The sequence below is a fragment of the Cryptomeria japonica genome, chromosome 1 (assembly GCF_030272615.1).
Source record: "Cryptomeria japonica chromosome 1, Sugi_1.0, whole genome shotgun sequence".
NCBI lineage: Eukaryota > Viridiplantae > Streptophyta > Pinopsida > Cupressales > Cupressaceae > Cryptomeria > Cryptomeria japonica.
Window position 1 is genome coordinate 385,772,526 of NC_081405.1, and position 22,674 is coordinate 385,795,199.

The following is a 22,674-nucleotide window of genomic DNA, read 5'->3' on the forward strand; positions in this document are numbered from 1 at the left end:
TTGGAGGTGAATAAATCCTAACATCACTAATGGAATACAAAGACTAGGATAGATGGTAAAAAATGGGGACATCTTGCACAGATGCACATAAAAGGAGTAATTCCACCTGGGACTGTGGCGAATTAATTCTTGACTTTACTAATGAAATATGGAAGCTAGATGAGTGATGGGGGGGGGGGAATGGGGCTAGGAAGCAAAATTTTCTCGCGAACACTATAAAAATGATAAAATCGCAAGTGGGAGATGTAAATTCTTTAAGTCTCATCCCTAAAAAGTCAGTTTGTCTTATGAGATGATGGATCTAGCTTATCTACCTTAACGTGTGAAACTAGGTTTTCACCAAGGTACTTGTCCATAGTGCCATGAAGTGGTTTTCACTGATGGACAATTTGATTTTTTCTTTACTTTTTTACTTTTTTCATTTTTTTCAATATTTTTTATGATTTTATGATTTTATGATTTTTTTGTTGTTTTTATGATTTTTGAATACTAGGATCCTCTGAGGACTAGGCATAGAATCTATTCAAGTATATGTTGTTCATAGGCTCATCCAAAGGATCTCCCTAAGGAGAAGCCAATTGATAGACACTTGATCCTTATTTTGATCTGATCACATAAGGTCCACACCAATTAGGCTCGTACTTGCCATTCTTCTCACGATCTTGTAGATTTTTCTGATTTTTCATAAGCACTAAGTCACCAATGTCAACCTCCTAGGTGTAGACCTTTTTATTATATCTTAATTGCAAACAGTTCTGATAAACCCGAAGATAGTTCAAGGCCTTGAGGCACCTTTCTTCTAGCAGTTCAAGCTCTTGCAATCTAGCAACTTTGTATTCCTCATCAGGAAGAATGTTCTGCAGTGATACCTGAAGTGAAGGAATCTCAATCTCAATTGGAAGAATGACTTCAAAGCCAAAGACTAGGGAATAGGGGGTAGCACCTGTGGGTGTGCGAATGCTTGTGCGGTAGGCCCATAGGGCAGGATGGAGTTGCAAGTGAAAATCACGACCAAATTCATTGACTATTTTCATGAGGATTTTGATAAGAGTTCTGTTTGAAGCCTCATATTGACCGTTATCTTGCGGGTGATATGGAGTGGAAAAGTAGTGTTAGATGCAAAACTTCTTGCATAGTTCTTTAACGTTCTGATTCTTGAAGGGTATGTCATTGTCTGTAATGGTAACCTTGGGTATTTCATAGAGGCAGATGAGGTAGTTCAAGATGAACCAGAAAATTTATTTACGAGTTGTTTAATTGAGGGGTATGGCTTCCACCCACTTAGTGAAGTACTTTGTAGCAGTAATTATGAATTTGTGGTTGTTGGATGAGGTGGGGTGGATTTTCCCTATAACATCGAGCGCCACTAAGAGAAGGGCCATGGTGTGATAAATGGCTATAGATCCTAAGAAGCTACATGAATTTTGTCACTATGCTTTTGGCTGGGGATACATTTCTTTACATAATGGTATGTGTCTTCTTCCATTGTAGGTCAATAATATCCTGTGCACAAAATCTTTTTAGCCAATGTGAGGCAGCTTGAGTGTGCTCCACAGATACCTTCATGCACTTCATGTAGTGCCCATTCGGCCTCCTCTTTGTCTAAACACCTTAGGAGGGATCCATCAAAATGCCTTTGAAAGAGGGTGTCACCAAGGATAGTGTATCAAGAGGATCAACGGATGAAGGTTTGTTGTTGGGTTTTAGTAAGGTGGGGTGGGATGATGTTGTCTCAAAGGTAGGCATAGGTTTCCTATTACCAAGGGGATTAAGGACCAATAAGGACACACACCATTTTAGATTCAAGGACATTATATGTCAAAATTAGGAGTTGGTCGACCAAGAACTCACACTTTTGAATATTTGCCAGCATCTAGAGGAGGGAACCAATTGTAGCCATAGCATCAACAACTCTATTATTTTCCCTAGGGATTTGATCAAACTAAATAAGAGTGAAGTGCTACTTGAGATCCTCAACCATGTTGCGATAAGGAAGTAACTTGTCGTCCTTTGTTTGATATTCATCATTTACTAGTTTTATGACAAGTTGAGAATTACCATAGACCTATAATCGTGTTATCTTCCATTGGATAGCCAAACAAAGCCTACTAATTAATGCTTCATACTTTGCTATATTGTTGGTATAAGAAAAGGCTATCTTGTATGACTTCGGGATGCAATCTCCTTGAGGTGTTACTACCAAGATACATTCCCCTGATCCATTTTGTGTGCAGGAGCCATCAAAATACAACTACCATTTTGAAGATGTGGTGATAGCCATAATGAAATCATTAGGGAATTATGTGATAATGGGGTAATCTCCCTGTAGCGGGGCACCAACCAGTTGATCTGCTATAACCTATCCTTTGATTGGTTTTTTGTCTACATATTCAATATCAAATTCACTTAGGAGCATAACACATTTGGCAGTGTGTCCAGTGAGAGTTGCCTTAGACAACAAGTATTTCAAGAGATCAATCTTTGCTATTAGCTTAGTCTTGTTGTTGAGCATATAGTGTTGTAGTTTTTGTAATACCCTAAAAATGGTCACCTAAACCATGGGCCCCTAATCTCGACAACATCACCAAGGTCCTAACCAAAGGCAATTAAATCAACCTTGAGCACTAATTAATTAATTTCTCAATCATTAATGTTAAATGACAAATTAATCACTCTACATTAATTAAATATTTATTTAATTAATTAATCATTCCAAGTAAATCATTATGAACAATTAAACCTATTTATTTAATTAAATATCCTAGTATATTTAATTAATAAATAAATTTGTCATTTCATCATAAAAAAAGGAATTAATTTAAAAAAAAGAGATTAATCACAAAAAAAGGAATTAATTTACAAAATTTATCACAAAAAGAGGAATTAATCTACAAATGAAAGAGTTAAATTGAAAACAAAAGAAAATAATTAAATTGAGAAAAGAAATCAAACTTAAGATGTTTCTTTTTCTAAAATTGAGATAACTTGGAAAATAAAAAAAGCAATTAAATTGAATTAATCATTTTCTCTAAAATTGAAACTCAAAGGTTTTGAAGAAATAAGTTTAGTTGCATTAAAAAACCTTTTTCTTAATAAAATCTTGAGTGAATTAAAGAAAAGTGCATGGAGTCACCTATTTTTATCTCAAGTGAATGGAATCAACTAAATTTAATCTCCAATGCAAACCCAGACTTATAATCTGAATGCATTCAATTAAGCTATAATTGGAATCTATCTCAAGATTAACTGAATCTGATCTCTCAATTATTTCAATTATCTCGAAATGTGCTTTTTCTTGAATAATCTCAACCGCTCATTACTAATTGATCTTGACCGTTGGTATCTTGTTTGAATCTCTATAAATTCAGCCTTCATCTCTCATTCAAAACACCCTGGAGATTTATTGTTATTATGCAGTTTTTGCTCTAGAGTGATTGAAGATATTGTGCTATGATATTATTGCATCCTAGTTTTTGATTTTTGCATATTTAGTTTAATCATGATTGCTTGAATTCATTTAGCTTAATATTCACTCATCTAGCTTAATCTTGCATATCTAGCTTAATCTTGCATACATTTATCTTATTCTTGTGCTCATATAGATTAAATCCTTCGTCTTGGTGTAGTCTAGTCACTGGTAGTGCTTAGAAAAATCTGAGAGCAAGTCTATAATTGCATCTTTTAGAAGGCAATAGGTTGATTTGTTATGGTTTTTATATTCATGATTATATCTATCTAACCATGCATGCAATGACTTAATTGAAGTGTTGTGTCTTACAGCTTGCAGATACTTTATCCACTTTTCACACAGATTTTTGGCACCCACCGTGGGGCAGAAGACTACATCCTTTGGCCTCGCAGATTAACTTTATTTTATTTTTTTAGATTTATTTTTAGGATTTTTGTCTGTACAGTTTCTGCAAAAACTCGTATGAGTTTTCAGAAAGGCCTGAACAAAAAACTGCAGATATTGTACGGTTTGTCGCGAATTATCGTACGACTCGGTGAGAATACTCATACGATATTCTATATTTTTGTATTAAAAATAGAATGCATTTTTAGGGTTTTTCTTGTTGAATTTTTATGGTACTAATGCTGACCCTAATTTGTTGTTTGTCTGTCTGAGAGATTTTGATAGCCTAATTAGTTTTTGCAGAACACTTGTCAAAGAACATGCCTGTCACACAAAACCAATATGACTGCTGATTCATTGTTTTTGCAGGTTGCCTGAGGAGATTCAAGTGAATATCATGTCTTCTTTAAATTCATTTTTAGGCAACTTAAATTTCTATCTGGTTAATGAACAAATATGTCTTTTATGTTTTTAGAAAAATCTAAGAGGTAGGAGAGTATGCTCTTGTCTGTACAGACAATCAGAAATCCAGACCCTTGAGGTTTTTTTCTAAATTTGCAATTTGTGTACCTTTAGCGGGCTTGTCATAGTGGAAAAAAGTAATCACCCTATGAGAAAGACCCAAGTGAGTACAGTTGGACCTAAGCATTCCAACTCACTATAATAAATAGGCCTTTGGTGATTAAAGTCTCAGAGGATGGGATTATTTGAGTTTTCTCTTTGAGATCTCTCATATTGGACATTTTGTAGGGCCTCACGGTCTCAATCACGTTTATGTGACTACAACTTATTTGGGTACCTTGTTAGGGTATAAGCCTCAATCATGCTTGTGTGACTTCAAGGGGTATTTTCAAACGAAATTCCTGACTAAGAACTATAAGATAGAGGCTACCCGATTCACCTCTGAAAGGGGGATAATCTTTGTGCAAGAGAGATAGTAACTCTCCCAAGATACTTGCCATATTGTGCCCCCATTAGCATTTGGAGTCAGCTAATATGATGTTGAGAATCCATTGCGTGAGACTCAATGGCTGTATTCTGATTAGCTATTGGGTGTGTACTTAAGTCTGCAAGCAAATGTTTTCTTCTCTAAGCCAACTTTCGTAGGGTTAGCATGCTGTGCTTGAAAGTCATTATACATCTTACGTGTTTACTATATTTTTCATCCTTGAAACTGAAACTGAAAGATTGAAACTGGAGAAAACAATCAACAACTCAGTGATCAAAACTCCATCTCTGTCAAAAAATAGTCTTTGTTAGTCATCAAAAATCTGTTCGTGTAAAAAACTAGTCTTTGTTAGTCATGAAAACTCTATCAGTCGTCAAAACTTTGTCTTTGTCAGAATCTCATCTTTGTCCAATCCTCTGTCGTACGAGTCAGCTGAATTGTCATTTGGCTACATAAATATTGTCGTACGAGTCTTCATTGGTCCTGTCAGTTTGTCGTCTAGCCCTACTAGAATTATCGTCTGAGTATACATAATTCTCGTCTGAGTATACATAATTGTCATTCTGCTATTAAAGAATTATCATTTGGCTCTTAGCATACTATCGTACGAATAACCATCATACTCATCAGATTATCGTTTGGAGGTCATTAAACTATCGTGCGAGTTTAGGCTGCAACTCATACGAGAAACTATCTTTATCCTCTGGGAATTGTTAAGTTGTCATCTGAGTCTGAAAACTTTGTCATATGAATTCCTAATTTTGTTAGTCCAGAAACTTGTTTGTCTACACACTTTTCCAGAATAGTCAAACTTGCCTAATCAGTCTACAACGAGCATAAAATTGGTCATTATAATCCTGAGCATAAATAATCTTGATAGTGTACTAGTGAAGGAGCACCTAGACATGTGTCCAAATCATTTTGATTCATGGTTGTATTGGGAATATAATGTGTGTGCACGCGCGTGCGCGCGCGCTCGTGTGTGTGTGTGTGTGTGTGTGTGTGTGTGTGTGTGTGTGTGTGTGTGTGTGTGTGTGTGTGTGTGTGTGTGTGCTTGAAGGCCTATTGCTTAGGCCTAGGCAATGTAATAAGCCCTAAGGCTCCAAGGTGTGTCAAATTGGTCAAAGGCCTTGTATGGGAATTATATAGGTATTTTTGTTGTTTAGGGGTCTATAATGTGTAGTATGTTCATTCTTGACCTTTGGTGTGAAGGAAAGATCAATTTGTAAAAAGTTGTCAAAAGTTGCAATTGTTGTCAAGCAACTTTTTTGCAACATTTTCAAATGTGGTTACTCTAATGGTTGGTTGGTTACTTATATGTGTTGAGGTAGTTGGAGGAGTTCCTTGGTGTGATATAATCCTGGAGGAATGATGCCTTCCAGTTAGAGAAGTTGGAGAAGTAAATTTTGAATGAAATCTTTGTCTCTAAACAAAACGGTTGTTGAGTTTTTTCTGCATTTCCCTTGAATTCCAATTCTTGCATGATTTCTAACGATTGGTGGGAATTAATTGAGAATTTGAAAAGTTGTAGAAGAGGTTTAGCAATAATCTGGAGTTGATTTGAGGCTTTGAAACATTCAGGCTTGGAAGAAAGAGAATTTTCAATCCCACTGGTCTGGTAAAACCCTCATACCAAGGGTTTGAATGCTAATAGGGGCACAAATCAACATCTCTCTATGAGATCGATTTGAAACCTGGGAGTATGTTGATTTGGAATGTATATTAACTATTCTTGGTATTTGTGAAGACATGAGGTATCATTTGACTATCCTAAGATGAGGCCCTAGGCTTGACATCGATCATGTGGCAAGCCTGAGCAGTAGAAAAAGGAGATAGAAAACCTGAACAACAGATTGGTGAATGATCAAAATAGGAATGTGAAGGACCCTTGGGTAGGCATAGACCCCTATAAAATTTCATTCTTGCATTCCTTATTGATTGATGAAGCTTTTGAGAGCTTAAACCCCAATACTGACTAGAAGAGGCAAAATAGGGTCAGTAGGGTTTGACCATTCGTACTCAAAACCCAGATGCAGAAGTTTGGAATATTGTAGAAGACCCAAAAGGGTATCCAAATATCTAATTTATTTAGGGGTTTTTTTAGGTAGAATGTGAGAGAAATCAGGAAAAGTCCGATTGGAGGGCTAATTGCTTGTAGCCCTATTTCCTAGGTCTAATAGGGGAAACAACACGAGGATAATAAACACCCATATGAGGGGTCAAAATCTATGCAAATGACATATAACACATATGAACATTCACATAGGCCAAATTCCGCCTTGTGAGTAAAGATCCTATTGCTAGGGGTGTGGGGTTGTTAGGTGACTTTGGTTGAAAGGTTGGAACCTAAGGGGTAGGAGACTCCTTGTCAACTGTGAGTTGTCCTAAGTGGAGAGATCCTTGGGAAGGATCTAGGGAAATCTCTAATAACCTTGGAAGGTTAAGGACATTGGTCCATTGGGTGACACCTAATGGAGACCCTTATTGAGCAAAAACCAAAGAAAGTGATTGAACATCCCATATCCCTCTCTATCATGTACCCCTGCCGTTGTGTTGCACGATTTTGTCGATCATATTTCAGCTAGTTCAATCAACTACTTATCAAAATCAAGTTACTTTGATCATGTCTTATACATGATAGATCATTCTTGAAACCAGACTGAGTCTTAGTCACGTCTCTCAAACCAAACCAAGTTACTTAGATCATGTCTTATACATGATAGATCGTTCCTGAAACCAGGCTGAATCTTAGTCACTTCTCTCAAATCACTATGTTAAACGAACAACTAGCTTCAATTTGATCTTGACTTTTGCATCACATCTAGCTCTCGGTCATATCAGTTATAAATGCCTAATCAAACCATAAGTTCTCATAAGAAAGATACCAAAGGTAAAGGATCGTCCTTTTCATTAAAAGAAAATCCATTCTTCGTAGAGGACCCTGTCTCTAATAAACCTTCATCATCAAATTTACCAATTTTTTATCAACCCTTATCTCCCATCAGTTCTAGAGAAAGGCAAGAAAGACAAGCTGCTAAACACAATACTTATGACAATCTCAATACCCACAATCTCAATACCCATGCAAGAAAGACAAGCTGCTAAACACAATACTTATGACAATCTCAATACCCATGCTAATGATATTTATTCCTCGTCTAGCGATTCTGAAGCCTCTGAACCTATAAAAGCTGTTATAAATAGCAGTCAAAAGGATAAAGATTTTTGAAAAATGATGAAGATTATCATGGCTAGAGAAAAAGAAGATTATTTTCTAGAGCTAGCAAAACAAGGCGCTAAACTTCCTACTGATTATAACATTGAAACCCTTATCACTAAAGAGGAAGAAACACCCTTAGTGCTGGTAAACAAACAATTGCAAGCGTTACAGACTGAAATCACATAAATGAAAAATAAGGATAAATCATCAAAGCAATATTCTCTGGACACGATATGCCCGTTCCCATTTGCCAAAAATATTTACATGCCTCCATTTCCTTCAAGAGTGGAGATTCGTAAGTTTAACAAATATGACTGTAATACAAATCCTCAAGACCATGTCAGAGAATTTTGTGCTTCATGTATGGAGTTCATGAATGAATAGACATATCTCATGCATCTTTTCCCGAGGAGTTTAGGACAAGCTATTGAATGGTTTTCAAGCCTACTTATGGGAATTAAAACTTTTGAGGAATTAGTCGAATTGTTTCTCCAACAATACTCCTGTAACATTTGTCATCCAGTCGCTATGATCGAGCTTTGGAATACCAAACAGAAAACATGAGAACTTTTTCTCACTTTTCTTCAACGTTGGAGAAAGATGTTCTCTAGATATTCACGACCTATTCTAGATTCTGAGAAGATGGACATTTTTGTCAATAACCCGATCCCTGAATTGAAATACAATATCCAAATGCAAGTGTACCCTTCATTTAACAAAATGGTAGACAGTGCCTTCAAATGAAGATGTGCTTATAAAGAAATGAGATATATCACTTTGGAAAGAAACACAATAAGGCTCTAGTTCCAAAGAAAAGAAAAAATACTGGAAATACGACAAAGATAACAATATAAACATTGTTAATTATGGAGTGGTAGACACTGTTAAAACAAAATCAAAACCCACAATATTTAATCTGGGTAGTGGCACACAAGAACTCAAAGCAGATGAAACTGCAGCAGAAAATCCTCCGAAGAAATCAAAAGAGTGGTTTAAAGAGAAACCTTGGCTTTCAAAACCTAAGCGCGATTTCACTCCTCTGGAAGAATCATATGAATCAAATTTTAAGACTTTATTGGAAAATGATTTGATAACATTTCCAAATAACTCTAGACCATATGATCCATAAGTTAAACCCAAACAGTTGAGGGAAAATGAATAATGTGAATACCATTGAAACAAGGGTCATACAACAAATAACTGCATAAAACTCAAACATGAAATCCAAGACCTCATCGATGCTGGAAAAATTGTTGTTGGAAATCACACGACTAATGCTGATCACAAACCTTTTAAAGATTCCTTACCTGCTTATGAACAAGGTGATTCCTCAAAATCCAAGGGAGGTGCCAAAGTCAATTATACCTACACTAACAATGACAATGTGATCAACATGGTTGAATCTTCCCAATCTGAGTATTGCAATGTGATCATAATCAAAGATAAACAAAATAAAACGCAAACTGAAAATGTTGTGACCCGCACTCAAAAGAAGGTTACTCTCAAAGGAGCTAGTCCCTCAACTCTTGATCAAACAACATCAAACCTACCGACTTCTTCAACTAGCCAGATACGATTGCAGCTAAATCTAAGCAGTTGGCTTCATCATCCTCTCTAGGTTATAGCATTTTTGAACAATTGAAATGAACTACCGCTCAAATCTCCATTTTGGAATTGCTTAAGATCTCTTCTGCTCATAGAGAGATCCTGGATAAAGCTTTGCTCACTACTAATGTCCCCAAAGATTTAGATGTGTAATACCCTAAAAATGGTGATCTAAATCATGGGCCCCTAATCTCAACAAGATCACCAAGGTCCTAACCAAAAGCAATTAAATCAATCTTGAGCACATTATTAATTCTTTAATCATCAAATGTCACATGGCAAATTAATAATTCTATATTAATTAAATATTTATTTAATTAATTAAATCATTCCAAGAATATCATTTTGATCAATTATCCTATTTAATTTATTAAATATCCTAGCATATTTAATTAATTAATTAATTTTCCATTAATCATAAAAAAGGAATTAATTTATTACAAAAGAGGAATTAATCACAAAGCAAGAGTTAAATTGAAAATAAAATAAAAGAATTGAATTGAGAGAAATCAAACTTGAGATACTATTTCTTTTTCTAAATTAAGATTAACTTGAAATTAGAAAAGCAATTAAAAGGAATTTAATTGCTTTCTCTAAAATTGGAACTCAAAGCTTTTCAGAAAAAGAACTTCAGTTGCATTGAAAAGACTCTTTTCTTGAATAAATCAAAGAATTATTTACTTTTATCACAAATGCATGAAATTAATTAATTCTTATCACCAATGCAAACTCAAACTTCTAACCTGAATGCATTTCAATTAAACTATAATTGGAATCTATCTCGAGGTTAACGAATCTGATTTCTCAATTATTTCAATTAATCCTAAATTGTGCTTTTTCTTGATCTCTCTTGTAATTCTCTATAAATTCAGCCTTCCTCTCTCATTCAAAACACCCTGGAGATTTATTATTATACACTTTTTGCTCTGGAGTCATTGAATATATTGTGCTTTCTTTTTGATATTATTTGCATCTTAGTTTAATTTCTTTTTGCATATTTCATATTGCATGAATCCATATTGCTTGAATCTTTCATCCATCTTGCATCCATTTAGCTTAATATCATGCTCATATAGATTAAATCCTTCGTCTTGGTGTAGTCTAGTCATTGGTATTGCTTATAAAAATCTGAGAGCAATCTTATACTCACATCTTTTTGAAGACAATTGGTCGATTTGTGATGGTTTTATTATTCATGCTTATATCTGTCTAACCATACATGTAATGACTTAATTGAAGTGTTGTGTCTTGCAGTTATTAGACTTATTTCACTTTTTCACACACACATTTCTGGCACCCACCGTGGGGCGGAAGACTACTTTTTTTTCGGCATCCAAGACTGTTTATTTTTATTTTTTATTTTTTTCTTCAGATTTTTTACTTTTCGGATTTTTTTTCGTATAGTTTCTGCGTATTATAGTACGAAATTCCTATATGCCAGAATGACAAACTTCAATTATCGTACGATCCTATATGAATTATCGTACGAGTTGGTGAGAATTTTCGTACGATTCTGTATTTTGTTGGGTTAAAAAGCAAGTTTCATTCTTTAGGTTTTCTATTCAATTTTGATTACACTGACGTTGACCCTGGTTGATTATCTGAAGAATTTTCATAGCCTAATCAGTTTTTGCAAAATGCTTGTCGAAGAATATGCTTGTCACATAAAGACAATATGACTACTGATTTGGTGTCTTTGCAGGTTGCCTGAGGAGATTCGAGAAAACATTGTGTATTCATTAAATTCATTTTTAGGCACCTAACTTGCTATCTGGTTAAAGAACAAATTTGTATTTCATGTTTTAAGAAAATTCTGAGAGGTAGGAGAGTATGCTCTTGTCTTTATAGACAATTAGAAATCCAGACCCTTGAGGTGTTTTCTTTAAGTTTGTGATTTGTATATCTTTAGCAGGCCTGCCCTCTTGAGGAGCTAATAACTCTATCACCATTACAGCCGGTGAGAGGGGAACGACCCAAGTGGGAATGACTAAATGCCAAGTACTCCAACCCACTATAAAATAAATGTGATTTGATGAAAATCAAATCAACAACAGTGCTGGGGAATAGCTCTCGTCTTTACCTTCGGGTATATTAAACCTTGGTTTTCAAGGCTAAGAGACCTCTTAATTGATTTTATACCTCGATGCGCCGAATGAATCCCTTAATAGTTCCAATTAAAATTAGAAGCTACCCGGTTCACCTCCGAAAGGGGGGATAATCTTTGTGCAAGAGAGATAGTAACTCTCCCAAGATACTTGTCATTTCATGACCTCATTAGCGTTTGGAGTCGACTAATACGGTGTTGAGAATCCATTGCGTGAGACTCAGTGGCTGTATTATGATTAGCTATTGGGTGTGTACTTGAGTCTATAAGCAAAGGTTTTCTTCTCTCACGAATTTCCATAGGGTTTGCATGCTGTGATTGGAGTTATTATTCATATTACGTGTTTATTGTGTTTTCATCCCTCAAACTAAAACTAGAATACCAAAACTGGAAAAAACAAGAAACAACTCAGTGATCAAAAACTCAGTCCATGTCAAAACTAGTCTATCCTAAAGTCAAAATTCTATCCAAAACTGGTCTATCCTAGTCAAAACTCTGTCCATGTCAAAACTAGTCTATCCTAGTCGAAACTCTGTCCAAAACTAGTCTATCCAAGTCAAAAATCTGTCCATGTCAAAAATGGTATATCCTAGTCAAAACTTTGTCCATGTCACAAACTAGTATACCTTAGCTATCAAAAAATCAGTCCACCCCTAAATTGCTCATCGTCAGTTAGTGATCAAAAACTCAGTCCATCTCAAATCTAGTCATACTCAGTCATTGAAAACCCAAAATTTTGCCTTTATCTAGAAAACAATCATATGAGTCTTCTTATTTATCGTCCTGATTCATATTCTATGTCGTACAATATTCGATCAGTCCTAATAGTCTGTCGTTTGGGCCTTCATCCTATGTCGTACGAGCTTTGATTGTTTGTCGTCTGAGTCTGAGAATTATCGTTTTACCTTGCATCCTGTGTTGTACAATAAACTTTTGCACTGAATAGTCTGTCGTTCCAGGCATACCCATATGTCGTACAGTACTAGGCAACAACTCGTACGAAACACTATTGTCATTATTCTGAAGCTAGCATATTGTCGTCTGGTCCTGTAAAACCTGTCGTACAAATCTCTAAAATTTTCAGTCCAGAACAGTCAAACTTGCCTAAAACAGTCTACAACGAGCATAATACTAGTTATCATTATCCTGAGCATAAACAGATCAAGATAGTGTACCTCTTCCATTTGTGTTGCACGATTTGATTGATCATCTTTCAGCTAGTTCAATCAACTACTTATCAAACCTAAGTCACTTAGATAACGTCTTATACAGGATAGATCGTTCCTGAAACCAGACTGAGTTTTAGTCACTTCTCTCGAATCAACTTAGATAAACGTCTTATACAAGATAGATCATTCCTCAAACCAGACTAAATCTTGGCTGCTTCTCTCAAACAATACGTTAATCGAACAAATAGCTCTGAATTTGATCTTGACTTCTGCATCACAAACAACTTTAGGTCACACCAATCAATAAAAATGCCTATTCAAACTAGAAGTTCTTGTAAGAAAGATGCCAAAGGCAAAGGGAAACCCTTTTCATATAAAGATAATCCATTTTACGAAGAGGATCCTCTGACTAATAAACCTTCATCATCAGAGATACCGATTTATGATGAACCTTTATCTCCCACTATACCTAGAACATAACAAAATAATGAAGACAACCTCAGTATTCGTGATACCGATAATGATTCCTCATCAAGTGAATCTGAAGACTCTGAACCTCTAGAAAAAGATATTCATAGATGTCAGAAGGATAAAGATTTCCAAAATATGATGAAGGTTATGATGGCTAGAGAAAAAGAAGACTATTTTTTAGAACTAGCAAAAAAGCCGCCAAACCTCCTACTGGATATGACGTTCAGACTCTTGTTATTAAAAAGGAAGAATCACCTATAATAATGGTACACAGACAATTACAAGCCTTGTAGACTGAGATCACATAACTGAAAAAATAAGGATAAGTACCCAAAACAATATTCTCTGGAGACAATATGCCCATTTCCATTTGACAAAAATCTATACATGCCTCCATTTCCTTCACGAGTTGAAATCCCAAAATTTGACAAATATGATGGTAACTCAGATCCCCAAGACCATATCAGAGAATTTTGTTCTTTATGTATGGAGTTCATGCATGATCAAACGTATCTCATGCGCCTTTTTCTGAGGAGTTTGGGAGGACAAGCTATGGAATGGTTCTCAAGTCTACCTAAGGGAATAAAAACTTTTGAAGAACTAATCCAACTATTTTTACAATAATACTCCTATAACATTTGACATCCTGTTACTATGATCGAACTTTGCAATACCAAACAGAAAACAGGGGAGCCTTTTCTCACTTTCCTCCAACATTGGATAAAGATGTTCTCTAAGTATTCATGGCCTATCCCAGATTCTGATAAAATGGATATATTCATCTACAATCCGATCCCTGAATTGAAATATAGTATCCAAATGCAAGTGCACCCATCATTTAACAAAATGGTAGATAATACTATCCGAATGGAAGATGTGCTTATAAAGAAAGAATATATCTCACCTTGGAAAGAAACACAACCAAGATCTAGCTCTAAAGAGAAGAACAAGTATTGGAAGTATGGCAAAGACAACAACAAGAATGTTGTTAATGACGAAGTAGTAGACATTGTTAAAACCAACTCAAAGCCCACGATATTCAACTTGGCTAGTGGCACACAAGCACTCAAAGCAGCTGAAACGCAGTAGAAAATCCTCTGAAGAAAGTAGAAGAGTGGTTTAAAGAGAAACCTTGGCTTTCGAAACCTAGACGCGAATTCACTCCTCTAGAAGAATCATACGAATCCGCTTTCAAAACTCTATTGGCAAACAACTTGATAACATTACCAGATAATTCTAGGCCATATTATCCAAAAGTCAAACAAAAGTGGTGGAGAGAAAATGAATATTGCGACTACCATTGAAACAAAGGTCATAACACAAATAACTGTATGAAGCTCAAGCATGAGATTCAAGATCTCATAGACGCTAGTAAAATTGTTGTTGGGAATCACCCAACAAATGCTGATCACAAAGCATTTAAAGATCCCTTACTTGTCTACGAACAAGGTGATTCCTCAAAAACAAAAGGAGGTGCCAAAGTAAATTATGCTTATACCAGCAATGACAATGTTATCAACATGATTGAGTCTTCCCAACCTGAATATTGCAATGTGATTATAATCAAAGATAAACAACATGAATCACGACATGAAAATGCAATGACCCGTTCTCAAAAGAAAGTAACTCTCCAAGGAGCTAGTTCTTCAACTTCAGCTCAAACACCATCAACCTACCAACCTTGTCAAACAAACAAAAAGAATCAACATTTGCTAAATTTAAACAACTAACTTCATTATCATCTTCTAGATATAGCATTGTTGACCAACTGAATAGGACAAATGCTCAAATTTCAATCTTTTAATTGCTTAAAATCTCTTCTGCTCATAAAGAGATCTTGGACAAAGCATTGCTCACCACAAATGTTTCAAAAGATTTAGATATTTATCGGTTTCAGTCTATGGTGGGTCAGCTAACTTCACCTCACTATTTGACCTTCTCTGAAGAAGATGATAATTCACTAAATCATCCACATAACCAGCCATTGCATATTGAAGCCATGATCCATAAACATAGAGTTAAACATGTTTTGATAGATGGAGGCGTAGGGTTGAATATCTGTACTTACAGTTTGCTTACACAACTAGGATTTTCTAAAAATGTCATTGATCCGACCAAGAAAATAATAGTTAAAGCCTATGATGAAGAAGAAAGAACCTCTAAAGGTTTGGTATCATTACCAATTAGGGTGGGACCTATAGAAAGAGATGTCATTTTCCAGGTACTTGATCTTCCTTTGTCATACAATATCTTACTGGGCAGGTCGTTGATTCATGAAATGAAGGTAGTTCCATCTACATACCATCAATTCTTAAAGTTCTCTTATAACAGAGTTGAAGTCAGTATTCCTGTTGATACAAATCTCCCCTGTAATGCATTGACAAAAGGTGCTGATACCTTTGTGCCTCATAATAGGGTAGCCTCTACAAATGAAAATCTAGAAGCTCTAATCAAGGACTTAGAAAAGAAATTGAAGATTACAAATACTGGCATGGATGGATACAAGATAGAACCAATACTGTTATTAGTCTTTCTTTCTCCATCACCAAAACAGTTGGGCAAACCATCAGAGGCTATGAGAACATAGACTTCAACTCCAAATATCATATATGATGGTCTTTTTGTATAGTCTTCTACTTCCCTGGCAGATGAAATAGAAGAGGATGCTGTTCTTAAGTGGATTTTCAAGGAAGATAGTTAAAACGAGGAAGTACAACATTGTGAGATTTCCCCAACCAATATGGTCCCGACTACAAAATGATCCAATGCATGGGATATTCAGGCACTGGTCCCTTGGGCAAACATCAAGAGGGTATTACTGAACCAATTTAGCTACAAACAAAATCTACAAATGATAAGGCTGGACTATAATACAATCCAAAAAATACATCAAACCAAAAACATGCTTCTAAGTCTAAGTGGAAGAAAAGGATATCGCCTTCAACATCACAGGAAGTCGACACTCAACAAACAAAAGCATAGAGTAGAAAATAACAAGAGGAACTACCAATCAAGAGAGAAGAAATAGTCAGTACTCAAGTTCCAATGGTATCAACTACAACACTACATGGAGTTGAAGTTCTAGAAGATATGAGAGACAAAGTAGAAAGAATAAGAGAATTGTTTGCCCCACTGAAAGTTCCAATCACATACACTGGTAGGCAGCAAGTAGATGTTTCAGAAACTGACTCAAACAAGTAAGAATGGGGTCCAGACCACCTCTTAGATACATCCAATACAAAAACTCAAGAAGAGTCTAGTGATATCACATATGAAACTCAAGAGCTGATGCACTTAAAGATAGAAAAGGAGATACAGGAAATCAGACTAAAAAGGCATCATGACTATGAACAAGGGCTGAAGGAAGGAAGAATACCAGAAAGTTTTTCATCTATTATATACCCCTCTAAAAAGATAGAACAAATCAGGTATGGGACTACACAAGAAGAATTGGAAGCTACAAAAGCAGAACCAGTCATTAGTCGAGAGGAAGATGAATGGAGTAGACATCAGGGAGTCACAAAACCATCAAGATCATGTCAATAGGTGTGTCAGATACAAATGATAAATGAGCTAAATTTTGAAGGAACTTGCAACATTAAAGATGTAGGTGTTGATACCATACATACATTCACTCAACCACTTGAAGAAGACTCGAAAACTTCATCTGATGACTCTGATGACTCTGACAATAGTCCTATTTATGGCAATATCTACTCAACATCAAACTCTGAATCCTTTGATGTAAATGATGAGAATATGTCTACTGATCTTGTTACTGTCAAACCTTGATATGAAGTCCAGTCTGGCATAGAGAACGATGCTACAAGTAGGTCTATTAGATTAGGTCAGCTAAATATTAACGTGCACTTTAATAATCATGTGCTAACTCTTCCTGGTCTCGAGACATTTACGCAAGGTAGTCTTCCAGAACTCGACTTTTTGATTCACAGTTATGATAACAATACCGTGAACTCCCTCGAACCTATCCATGCTCTATCCTTGGTACATCTTGAATTAATTGACTGTAGTCTACAAGACCAACCCATGAATGTACCTACTTTTGACAATGACTATACGCTAGCCTATTACCTAAATGCAGTTGAACCCATGTACTCTTCCACCAGCGAACATAGTGAAAACATGACTGAAATAGATATCAAGTATCTTACTCGCAAAAATTAGAAAAATAAAAATAAAATATCTAATTGTAAAAACCACATTGTGGTAGTGTCAGAATCTAAAAAAGAGAAAATAAAGGATGTACCTAAGGGTGAAAACCTCTCTGAGGCGCTTGAAGGTGAGATACTTGATATACTACCAAGTCATTTCCAGGAGAGGTCTTCTATATTGATTGAGCCAACTGAGCCAGTGAACATTGGGAGTCAAGAGACACCACACATCATTCATGTAGCTCAATCATTATCAGTAGAAGAATTGAAAGATTTCACTCATCTCTTTTCAGAAAAGAAGATCAATTTTGCATGGATGTACTTTGATATGTCAGGCCTGGATCCTGATCTTATCATGCACCATCTTTCTATCACACCAGGAGTTAACCAGTCAAGCAAAAAATCTGTAAGATGCATCCTCACGTGGCACTACTAGTCAAGGTTGAGTTATAAAAACTACTAAAAGCTGGATTTATCAGAGCTATAGACTATGTGGAATGGATTTCAAACATAATACCTGTGTCAAAGGTAGACAAATCTATTAGGGTTTGCACAGATTTCAAAGATCTCAACAAAGCTTGTCCAAATAATGACTTTCCATTGCTAAACATTGATATGATAGTTGATATGATTGCTGGGTATGAGATGTACTCACTAATGGATGGATTCTCCGACTATAATCAGATCAAAATAGCTCTTGGGGATAAAAAAAATACAACTTTCACCTATGCATGGGGAACCTTTTGCTGGAATGTCATGCCATTTCGGCTAAAGAATGCAGGAGCAACTTACCAAAGAGTGGTAACTACTATCTTTCATGAGATGATGCATAAGAATATGGAAGACTATGTTGATGACACTTTAGTGAAGACTATGATGAGATCCACGTATATTCAAGAGCTAGGCCCTATACTAGATAGAATGGAAAAACTCAAACTCTATCTAAATCCAAAAAAGTGTGCATTTGGAGTGACATCGGGTAAACTACTTGGCTACATCATTTCAAATAAGGGAATCGAGGTTGATCCTGAGAAGGTCCAAGCTATAATGGAAATGCCACCTCCAAAGAACATCAATCAAATGAGAAGTTTACAGGGACGTCTCCAATCAATCAGATGCTTTATTTCTCAGCTGGCAGAAAAAGCTCAACCTTTCACAAAAGTATTGAGGAAAGGAGTAATATACAAATGGGATCGAGAATGTGAACAACACCTTTAGAAGATCAAAGAGTACATGTCCAATCCACCAATATTGATGCCACCAATTCAGGTTAAACCATTGATCTTATACATATCAGCCACTGATTCATCATTGGGGGCACTTCTGGCACAACAAGATGAAAATAAAAAAGAGAGAGCTATATATTACATCAACAAAACATTTGTTTCTTATGAAATGAACTATACTATAATAGAAAAAGAATGCTTGGCATTGGTCTTTGCATCACAAAACTTGAGACACTACATGGTAGCACATTCTATCAAGCTAGTAGCTAAGATTGATCTGCTCAAGTATCTTCTCAACAAAGCAACACTCACAAGAAGATTGGCTAAATGGATCATGGTTCTTACAAAGTTTGATATCGAATATGTGGAACACAAAGCCATCAAAGGATAGGTGATTGCAGATCAACTTGCTGAGGCTCCACTTGAAGACACTCGACCGCTACATATAGAGTTTCCAAATGAATCAATAATGCACCTTACTCAACAATCCTGGAAGATGTTCTTTGATGGGTCTTTCACTCAAAATGGTTCCGGTGCTGGAATAATTTTTATTACTCCTCAAAAGTATTCAATCCCCAAAGCTTATAAGATTATTTTCCCTTGTACAAACAACATTGTAGAGTATGAAGCTCTGGTAAACAGGATCAAGCTGGCTATCAAATTGAAGGTTGTTGAATTACACATCTATGGAGATTCTCAACTAATCATCAATCAAATAAATGATACATATTAGACTCGAGATGAGAAACTGATGCATTATAAGAGAATGGTTGATGATCTCAAGAAGTATTTTACTTTTGTATCATTCCAGCAGATTCCTAGATCAACAAATAGAGCAACAGATGCTATGGCCACCTTGGCATCTATACCAGAGTTACAAGAGTCTAATTTTCGCTTTGAATTCCTGGTGGAAGAGTTACATTACCCTGCCTATGATTCTCTTGAGTCCCAGATAGTATATTCTATTATTTGACATGACTCATCCCGTTACAGCCACATTTACTCTTATCTGCGTGACCAAATTATCCCAGAAAATCTTACTCGTAATGAGAAAAGGAACCTAACCCGAAACGCTTCACGGTACGTCATTATTGCTAACGATTTGTTTAGGCAAGGTTTGGATAGTACATTGCTTAGGTGTCTAGAAATTGAAGAGTCTAAACGTGCATTATCGAAAGTCCATGAAGGTATTTGTGGATCTCATTCGAATGGTCTTACTTTAGCTCAGAAACTACTAAGGGCTGGCTACTACTGACCAGACATGGAGAAGGATGCTATAAAGTTTTCTAAAACTTGTGAGAAGTGTCAGCTACATGGAAATCTCATACATGCTCCAAGAAGGGATCTCATACCCTTCATCACACATTGGCCTTTTCAACAATGGACCTTTGATCTCATTGGTCAGATATATCCTGCATCATCCAACGGACACAAGTTTATCATAACTGCCACTGAGTACTTCACTATGTGGGTAGAAGTGGTTCCTCTCATTAAAGTGACTGGTAAAGAAGTAGCTCTGTTTATCCTAAACCATATCATTTGCAGTTATGGGATACCTTCATCCATCGTGACTGATAATGGAGGAAAATTCAAGAATAAAGATCTAGACGAGCTCTGTGAGAAATTCAAAATTAAACAACACTGGTCATCTGTATATTACCCTCAAGGTAATGGACAAGCTGAGGCATCTAACAAAAACTTGCTACCTATCTACATAGAACAATGAACAAATTTAGGAGGGATTGGCATCCACAGCTCAATCCTGCATTATGTGCTTACAGAACAAGTATCAGAACACCTACTAGGGCTACACCTTTTTCTTTGGTATATGGGTTCGAAGCAGTATTACCTATTGAAGTGGAAACAACATCTCTAAGAGTTTCTTTGCAAGGTCTTGTTACTGATGAAGACTACAAAATAGCTAGATTGCAAGAGCTCGAATTGCTGGATGAACATCGAAAAGTGGCATTTGATCATCTTAGAGTGTATCAAAAGAGAATGTCCAGAGGATATAATAAGAAGGTTTGACAATGAGAATTTTAGGTTGGTGATCTAGTTCTGAGAGAAAATCCTAAAAATCAACAGTTTCGAGACAACAAAGGGAAGTTTGAACCCAACTAGCTGGGTCCCTACATCATTACTGCAGTGTTTGGCTCTAGTGCCTATCAGCTCTCAACATCAGAAGGAGAACAACTCCATAAACTGATTAACACCATCCATTTGAAGAAATTATTTACTTAGCATTCTTTGCTCCAACAACCTGTACAACTGAAAAATGTCCTGAAAAAAAGAAAAAAAAGAGAGAGAAAAAAAACTCTGCCAAGCAGGTGAAAACCTTGCAAATAGGCGCCTCTTGTACTCAAGTGGTCCATCTATCAACACAACATTGGCATTTCCCATTTTCATGCATAATTGCTTTCGCTTGTACATATATTTCATTCACTTTTGTGACATCCTGGTTCGTTGGAACCCTCCTGGCTTGAAACTGATCAATATCCTAGTCTTAGGTTAATTGATAGATCACATTACATGTCCTAATAAGTATCAACCAAGTCATCATTCTGTCAGTGATACCTGGTCGTCCACTCCAAGTCAATCACCTGTCTCCTTACTACTGAAGAGTTTTATCACTGAGCACATAAGAAAAACAACAAAACTGAAAACAATCACTAAACAGTTTGAGCTATTCTTGAAAATTTTCTTTGTGTGCTGTCTTTTATATTGGTTTTCAATTATTATCCCTCTGAGTAACTCGAGGAAGTCTATCTTGACTAAGAGGAGCAAGGATTGGGGGCATAATATTTTCTTTGTTTTCTGCTTGTCGGAATGATTTTGATGATCTGGAAACATCTAATAAGCTGGGTGTCTGTGATAAGAAGAGCCTTCACATCAAGGTGAAATTGCCACACATACCTCGAATCCGCTTATTTGTATGCTATAGGGAGGTTCACATCATTTCTTTGTCTATCTTGAGGGAATTTCTTTATCATGCAATCCAGGTCCCTGCGTAATCTGTCCAAGGATATGAACGAAAAAGGGTCATTGCGGACAAGATAATTAATATTGCACATGAAAAGAAAGGAAATCCAATCTGCCTGCTATGTTTGTTAATGCTCAGTGATGAAACTTAAGCATTTCAAATCCAGTGACTAGGTTTAGGTTGAATTTCATTTTGCATCTCATTTTGCATTTCATTCTATATTTTATGAATTTAGAGTGATTTCGGTATGGTAATGATCTCTTTATCTTCTAAATGAGAGTTTGAAGTTTCATCATTTCTAAGCTAAGTGGTCTCTTTTTCACCACTTCTCCAATCGAGTACTTGTGTATTGAGATGTTTAGCTGCATACATAAGCATTTTATATACATTCATTATCACTCATTTACATTTATCTTATTGCATAGGAAAATGAAAAATTTGCACTACTCATTACTCATTTTCATTCATTTTATTTGCATATGAAAAGAAACAGAAACAAACATCCATATTCATTTGCAATATATACATCCATACTGAATAGATATGCATACATATAAAATAAAGCATATAGAAAAGCATCTCATAAATCAATCGACACAAATACAATGAAGTCAAATCAAGATCTCGCATATATAATGATCAAGTCTTGGGGTACAAAATAATGTCAACTGACATATACAAACTCCCATCGGAGCAAGAATCATAAGGGCTATAAAAAATGGGTGTGTCTACAAAAAAAATCTAAGAGCTACACAAAAAGATCTATCTCTCTGCCTCTCCCTCATCACCAAGTGGTGGAGGAGGTGGAGCCTTCTGACTTGGATCTTGCCTAGGTGCCCGAGCTCCCTCCGATTGAGCGATATACTGAGAATATGGTACAACATGCTACGCTACTGGAATTGCTACATTGTAAGCCAGAACATAA